The sequence below is a fragment of the Pinus tabuliformis genome, chromosome 4_1 (genome assembly GCF_031772625.1).
Source record: "Pinus tabuliformis cultivar Carrire ecotype Pingquan chromosome 4_1, CPIR1, whole genome shotgun sequence".
Classification (NCBI taxonomy): Eukaryota; Viridiplantae; Streptophyta; class Pinopsida; order Pinales; family Pinaceae; genus Pinus; species Pinus tabuliformis.
Window position 1 is genome coordinate 359,190,533 of NC_142303.1, and position 8,183 is coordinate 359,198,715.

The 8,183-nt window shown below is 38.9% G+C and overlaps 2 pseudogenes; both read right to left on the reverse strand.

The window, feature by feature from the left end:
• Positions 1 to 223: 223 nt before the first annotated feature.
• Positions 224 to 911, reverse strand: LOC149175767 (long chain base biosynthesis protein 1 pseudogene; annotated as a pseudogene).
• A 375-nt stretch (positions 912 to 1,286) lies between these two features.
• LOC149175768 (ATP-dependent 6-phosphofructokinase 3 pseudogene) lies at positions 1,287 to 2,186 on the reverse strand (annotated as a pseudogene).
• Between the last annotated feature and the right edge of the window lie 5,997 nt (positions 2,187 to 8,183).

The following is an 8,183-nucleotide window of genomic DNA, read 5'->3' on the forward strand; positions in this document are numbered from 1 at the left end:
AGTCTGAGTTGAAACAACATGTGATGCAGTCGCAATGACACCAAGATGTATGCTATGACTAGATAAAACCAATGATGGCATGTTAGTCTACTGACGCATAGCACACCTAACTCCAACACACAGTTCTTTGTTGGTAGAAATTTAACAACTCATGGGTAGATGCTTGTATAATGTATCTATGTATCAAATAGAGTTTTTTGTGCTATTTTGCCTTTTGGATACTTCAAACAATAGATACACATATTCTGGGTTCACTAACTGCGCTTCCTGCTATCATTGTTGTCCATGAAACCACATCTTTCTGAGACATTTTGTCAAACATTTGAAGCGCATTCTCTAAATTCTCACATTTAGCATACATGTCTATCATTACATTCCCCATATAAACATCAGATTCAAATCCAGCTCCAACATATGATCAAACAATCTCCTGAAGCATCATTGGGTCACTCTTAAATGATCCAGATGTACTCTCCAATTGTAGAAAGACCAACGTTGACAAGGCATTACTCATAAATTTTAGACCCCGTACTTGTGAGAAACTGTTCCATAGAAGAGTAACATTTTCTTGTAATCTGACAAGAAGCTCATGACTTTCTTCCACAACATCAATTGCTCTAATTGCAGAACTTGCTAGACAAGGTGGCAAGGATGCGGAAAAGTAGTAACCTGCACCACAGAGACGCTAGTGATCAACAACTTGTTGCACTTCCTGTACAAAAGCCTCCAGTAGTTGCCAATGCATACCCCATACCAGCAGTTATAATATCAACTTTTTGAATCGGAATTCCATAATGTTCTGTAAGACCTCTTCCAGTTTTACTTAGCACACCAAATGAGTTGCTTTCATCAACCAATACTTTGAACTTATACTTCTCTTTCAATCTTATAATTTCATCCACGGGAACCATTTGACCTAAATTTTGATATTTAGTGACACCCATTAGAAAAGGTACATACAACAATTTCAGTCCATTTGTGGTGACAGTCTCATATTTGGCTTGAGAAATATGATACCAGGAGATAGTACGCAGGCCCAACACTTTATGCTAGCTCCCAATAACTCAAAAAACTCTCCCAGTTGTCATTAGTTCAAATGTCTTGCCCAGATATTGGTCTTTGCTCCGAAAGAATGCCGCATGCCTAGCCAATGAAGAAGGGACTCAACTCCAAGTATGTTTTTGCTATTCTCTTTTGAAATAATACCCAGCAAAGATAGATAAGTGCCCACGACTCCTTCAGCAAAGGTACACAACTACCCCAGCAAGCATAGGGTATTCGACCAGTCAGATAATCTTTGAGTTTTTAGAGAGCCATAAGCCAACATCAAGAAGTAACTGATTTCCTGAGGCATCACATGAATCCATATTTTGCACACTCTCAACAACAAGTTCCTATCCTATGCCTTTGGCTACAACTATAACCATGTGTCCATTTTCCTTCAAGAGTTTTTCAACAAATTCATAAAGGCCACCTTCACCTTCAAGGTAAAATGGTGCTTCCAGTATTAGACAACAATCCACATCCCAGCTTGCAAGTGTGGCATACATGGAAATTTACTCACTGTAGAGACCCATGAACTTGACAAGGCCTATTCAATTCTTAATAATCTCTGCTTCTACATGTGCTACATTTATAGTCCGTTGGGCTTCCTTGTAATATCGTTGTCAATAGTTTTGGGGATTCCCCTGACTGCAACTTTCAAACCAGGCTTCCAGATTTCCTCATAAATAACAACTGCTCCTCTTTGGGTTCCATCCCCTCCAATTATATAAACTTGACCACGGTCTTGAATGCTGTCAACTATTTTTGATGTCGACCACCCCTTGAAGTGCCAAGAATAGTGCCTCCACGTTTGTGAATATCATTCACAGTCTTCGGTGTTAATGGAATGGTATTGTGAGCATAAAACCCTTTGTATCCTCCCTCAATCTTGATGATCTCTTGAACTCCATACATATTATATAATCCACATACAATTTCTCGTATGATAGTATTCAGCCCCGGACATAATCCACCACATGTTACCACACAAGCACGCACTTCATCCATTCTCGAGGACCTGCCCCACAAAAGTGAACTCCTCTTGGGCTGTTCAATCGCACAAAATTATCCTTTGCAACTAAATCATCACGATTGACAAAGTATTGCATGACAGATGAATGAGAAAGATTATCGTGCAAAGGGTTTGGATTTTAGTTTTTCTAGGTGTAATAATTAAGAATATGTGTTTTCGGTTATAGATTTGAATACAAAAAGAATATTAGAGTATGTACACATCATTGCTTGACAAATTATTTAATAAAATGCATCTCTTTAGAACCTTGTCATATGCATTTGGATCGAATAGGAGTCCTCATTCATGAAAGACGCTGATGGCTTCCTTGAAGCATTAGGTTCATTATAAACTATGCATTTTGTGAGTTTAAATTAGTTAGAGTTGAGGATAAAGAGTACAGAATGCAATGGCATTGACATGGTAATGGAGTTTAAATTTTTGGGATGTTAATGTTTTCCTCCTTGTAACTAGAGGAATTTGGTAAATGGTCTCATTCATACTCTAAAATATACTCATATAATATGGAATCCAATGCATTGCAAAACAAATAATTCTCTTTTCTCTCAGTAGATTTTAATACATTGAAGTTGTCAAATGTGAACAACAATAGATTGGTATGTTAGAATCACATACAATATATGACACTATTATCTTAAAAGCATGTAGCACTAGCCATTCTATATACATGAATTGGATAGTATACATCTAACAATAATGTCAATATTGAGTTGATTAAGACAGCTAGGCATCCACTTTGAAAACTAATCTAACATTGTTGATGGAATTTAAAAAGGGCACCTAGTTATAATAATGTAAGTTAATGTTTATGTGAATGCTCAAAATGAATAAGATGGATTTAGTATGATTGTTTCGGGATATCTAAGGATATTTGAGGGTGACTAGCAATGCGTGGTAGCACTTGGTTAGATAGCAATGGGGGAGGATTTAGTAGACCAACAGTTATCATCTCTATATTAGAAATAGTTGTTTACAAGTATAACAAAAGGAAAATTTTCATCTATCATTATGCAAAACATGTGTGAGCCTAGTAAGAATTGAGGAGGTACTAAGTTGTGCTAATAAGTCTTATGTATCATACATATATTTCAACAATTCAAAATGGTGAGGATGTGAAGAAATCAAGGTCAAGGAGATTCATTACAAGGACATCCTATGAATAACCCATCACCTTCACCGGAGTTGACTCTCATCTTGTGTTCCTTAGAAGCAATTAATGAGACCTTAAAAGGGCGCTAAACAAATGAAGTGGAAATGGAGCACCCTCCCTCTGGGTAAGGAAATCTCGAGGGATCAAGATACTCTGATAGAGGACCTCCAATCGAGGACATTACTAGGGAGCTCCAGAAGATTAAGCTCCTGGAGTTTGCAGGAGGCCATGCCAGTGAACGTGCAGAATCTTGGTTAGAAGGAATGAGAGGGTGCTTCGGATTAAGGGATTACAATTTCAATTAAAAAGTTAAAATAGCAATATTCCAACTCAAAGATAGTGCTCTGAATTGGTGGGGTAACTTGGAGCATCAACTACACCTCACTCCATACACAGTTACTTGGGAATTATTTGAGGAGAGATTCAGGAAAATGTACCTACTAGCATATTATGAAGAACAATAGGTAGGAGCCTTCCATGCCCTGGTACAGGGAAATCGTACAGTAGAAGAATATGAAATTCGATTCATGGAATTGGTCAAGTATGTCTCCTACATGGATACTAACCAGTGCCAAGCAGATTGTTTTATTTATGGATTGAACCCTAAGATTAGGGAAATGGTGCGGATGTGGAAACCATCCTCAGTTGCAGAAGCTGTAGAACAGGCTCATTATGTCGAAGAACACTTAGACTTAAAAGGTGGAGGCAAAGCCATTTTTCCACGCCAACCAGGGTTTATGGGGAAGGCCCCTCATACCTTCCCCAGGGGAGGAAATCTGAGGCCATCACCATATGGAAACATGGTTGTACCTAGAGCACCAATAGTGGGGATTTCAATGGTTACTAGTGCAGCTTCACCCACAGCTTCAAAGGCATGTACAAATCAAAGTCATACGCAAGGAGCAACAAGTGGGGGCAAGGGTACTAGGGGAAGGTACTCTTTCCAAAGAACTCCACAACATTCGGTTCAAAGTCTACCACACATCACTTGTTGGGGATGTAGAGGACCTCATTACTAGCAGGACTGCCCTGAGTTACAAGCTGGTAACAACCGTAGAGAAGGAAAAGCACCAGTGGGGGGGCAAGTAGCCACCATCGAATCTATGCAGTAGTTGATAACCAACAAGTTGAACACCAGTCTGTCGTGGTAGAAACCTCAGGTATGATAAACAAAGTAAAAGTTAAAATTTTGTTTGATTCTGGTGCTACATATAGTTTCATTTCACCAGTTGCATTAGAAAAATGTGGGTTGGCAGCCTATGAGCATGATGACTTTAAACAAGTTGAGATGGATTCTGGGATAAAACAAGTAGTAGGACCTAGTGTTGACCAATGTCAAGTAAACCTCGGGGTGTGTATGACTAAGTTGAAGGCATACATCACAACATTGGGGACGTATGATGTAATTATTGGAATGGACTGGCTAGAAGCTCATCGAACTTTAGTAGACTGTTTCAAGAAGAAGGTGTTTTGTTTAGATGATGAGGGTAGGCCAATTGAGATTTTTGGAATCAAGAGGGGAGTGTCGCTACGATCCATATCCATGATGAAGGTAAAGCATTGTCTCCAACAAGGTTGCAAGCTATATGTGGTCGAGGCTGTAAGTGACCAGAAAGGACCCTTCCTAGATCAACATCCAATTTTGTCATAATTCAAGGATGCTTTTCCTAAGGAATTGCCTGGATTACCTCCTGTAAGGGAGATTGATTTCACAATCGACCTAAAACTTGGTGCTGAACCAATATCTAAGACACCTTATAGGATGACAACTCCAGAAATTTGTGAGTCGCAGATGCAGTTAAAAGATATCTTAGACTTGGTATTTATGAAACCTAGTATTTCACCTTAGGGTGCACCAATGATTTTTGTCAAGAATAAGGATGGTTCCTTGTGGCTATGCATAGATTATAGGGACTTAAATAAAGCCACAATAAAGAATAGGTACCCAATACCTCGAATAGATGACCTATTTGATCAAATGAAAGGAGCAATAGTTCTCTCAAAGATTGATCTATGATTTGGATACCACTAATTGAGGATTAAGGAAGAGGACATCTCAAAAACTGCATTTCGAACTCGGTTTGGGCACTATGAGTTCATATTTGTTCCATTTGGTTTAACCAATGCATCAGCAATGTTCATGAGCCTCATTAATGTGTGTTCAGGAAGTATTTGGACCAATTTGTGCAAGTCTTTCTTGACAACATTCTTGTGTATTCCAAGAATGAAAAGGAGCATGAAAAGCACCTAAGGGTTGTCTTGACTTGCTTAAGGGAAAATCAATTGTATGGAAAATTGTCAAAATGTTCCTTCTTTCAAAAGAAAGCTCATTACCTTGGGTACATCATTTCAGGAGAAGGGATTTCAGTTGACCTGGAAAAGGTGAAGGCCATAATGGATTGGCGAGTACCAAAAAATTCCCATGAGGTATGTAGTTTTATGGGGCTAGTAGGGTATTATTGCAGGTTTGTGGAAGGGTTTTCAAGGATTGCAAAACCCATCACCACAGAACTAAAGAGGTTACTAACTAGTGCACTGATCCTTCGAGTACCAGACATGGAAAAAGACTTCACTGTCTGCACCGATGGTTCGATGCAAGGATTGGGTGCAGTATTGATGCAAGAATGCGGAGTAATAGCTTATGCATCTAGAAAATTGAAGAAACATGAAGAGTTGTATGCTACCCATGAATTAGAATTAGTAATGATGTTAGCCTTGAAACTATGGAGACACTACCTCATTAGGAGAAGATTTGAGTTAAGAACAAATCATCAAATCTTGAAGCATCTCTTCACTCAAAGAGATTTGAATGCCAGACAAAGGTGGTGGAGTGAATTCATGAGTGAGTATGATTTTGAGATCTCATACATCAAGGGAAAGGAGAATGTGGTGGCGGATGCACTAAGTAGGAGACCACGAACCTTCTCCCTAGTAGCCTTAAAGGTAAATTTAAGGGAACGTGTGTTGGAGAAACTCTTTGAAGATAGTTGGTATCTAAAGGTCATCTCAACACTCCAGAGTGGGAAGCAGATAGAACCAAAGTTTGAGGGATATGTCCTTGAACCAGATGGGCTATTGAGATTTCAAGGGAGAATGTACATACCTAAGGAAGGGGGTATAAGAAGAACCATCCTCGAAGAGTCACATAGAGCACTCTATTGTGCACATCCTGGAGTAAAGAAGATGTACGCAGACATGAAGAAACTCTTCTTTTGGGTAGGCATGAAGCACGACATAGTCCAGTTTGTCGCCAAATGTCTTGAATGTCAATGAGTGAAGGCTGATCATTGCCATCCAGCAGGACTCCTACAACCACATGACATCCCTATATCTAAATGGGAGGTAATTTCCATGGATTTTGTTGTGGGTTTTCCACTCACTTCACAGAGGCACAATGATATATTGGTTATAGTTGATAAATTGACCAAAAGTGCCCATTTCATTCTAGTAAGAGACACTTATGATGTTACTGATGTGGCACAAGTGTTTATAAGTGAAGTTATTCGACTACACGGGTTACCCAGAAAGATCATTTCTGATAGAGACTCTCGATTTACATGTAGGTTTTGGACAAGTTTGCAATCAGCACTAGGGACTCAGTTGAACCTGATCACTGCATATCATCCAGAAACAGATGGGCAGACTGAAAGAGTAAATCAGGTTCTGGAAGACATGCTTAGGATGTACGTCATGGATAATCAAACTCAGTGGGAAACGTACTTAGCATTGGTAGAGTTTGCCTATAATAAAATTACCACAGTTCAATCAGGATGCCTCCTTATCAAGCTCTATATGGAAGGCCATGTAGGATGTCATTGAGTTGGGAAAAGTTGGAGGACCGAGTAATAGTTAGCCCGGAATTAGTTCAGGAAATGGAGGAATAGGTAAAGCAAATTTTACAAAGGTTAAAGGAAGCACAAGATAGATAGAAGATTTATGCTGATTCACATAGGATTGATCGCAGTTATGAAGTAGGGGACCAAGTGTTTATTCGTATCCGACCCAACAAAAGCACCATTCGATTTGGGAAGGGGACGAAATTGTCACCTCGGTTCGTAGGACCTTTTAGGATCAAGGAGAAGATTGGACCAGTTGCCTATCGTCTTGTACTGCCACACCATTTACATAAAACTCATGATGTTTTTCATGTATCTGTTTTACGACATTATGATTCTGATGAATCTCACAAACTGGATTGGAGGGAATTGTAGGTCTTGGACATGGGAACCGTAGTGGCCGAACCATTACGCATATTGGACCGTAGAGTTAGAAAGCTCAGACGTCACACGGTGGACCAAGTTAAGGTCCAGTGGGACAAGTATAGCCCAAGATCTGCTACCTGGGAGGATGTAGAGACTATACGTCGGGACTACCCCTCACTTTTTGAGCATCTGTGATGCCCATTTTTTTTTTACTTAGACAACTACCTATGTTAAGGTTCTATTTTGCAGTTCCATGTTATTTATTTATGAACATTATGTAATATTGATGCATTTGGTTGGACACATGAAACTACTTATATAAATCAATTGATGGATTTGGTATTGATGATGGAAATGGTTGATGTATGGCCTAAATATATGACTCACTTAGTGATGAGTTATCTAGTGCGTGACTTATCATAATTATGTTGTTTCATATATGGCTCAAGTGGATATGATTTGTTTAAATGAATGACTTAGTGAATTTATGATTTATTTCCAGTATGAACTACAAGATTGACACATGGATACTAGACTTAATAACATGATGATTAAAGATCACTTATATATCTTGTTGTTATACAAATTCATGAATGAGAGCTAACCCGTAGGTTGGAAAGAACTATATGATAGTCGAGATCTACTCTTCCATTGAAGGAAGGTATAATGTACATTGTTCTATTACATTTGGTATCTACTTGATATGCAATCTTATGACATGAGTAAAATGAAAACGACAGGTGGCAAGTGTTAT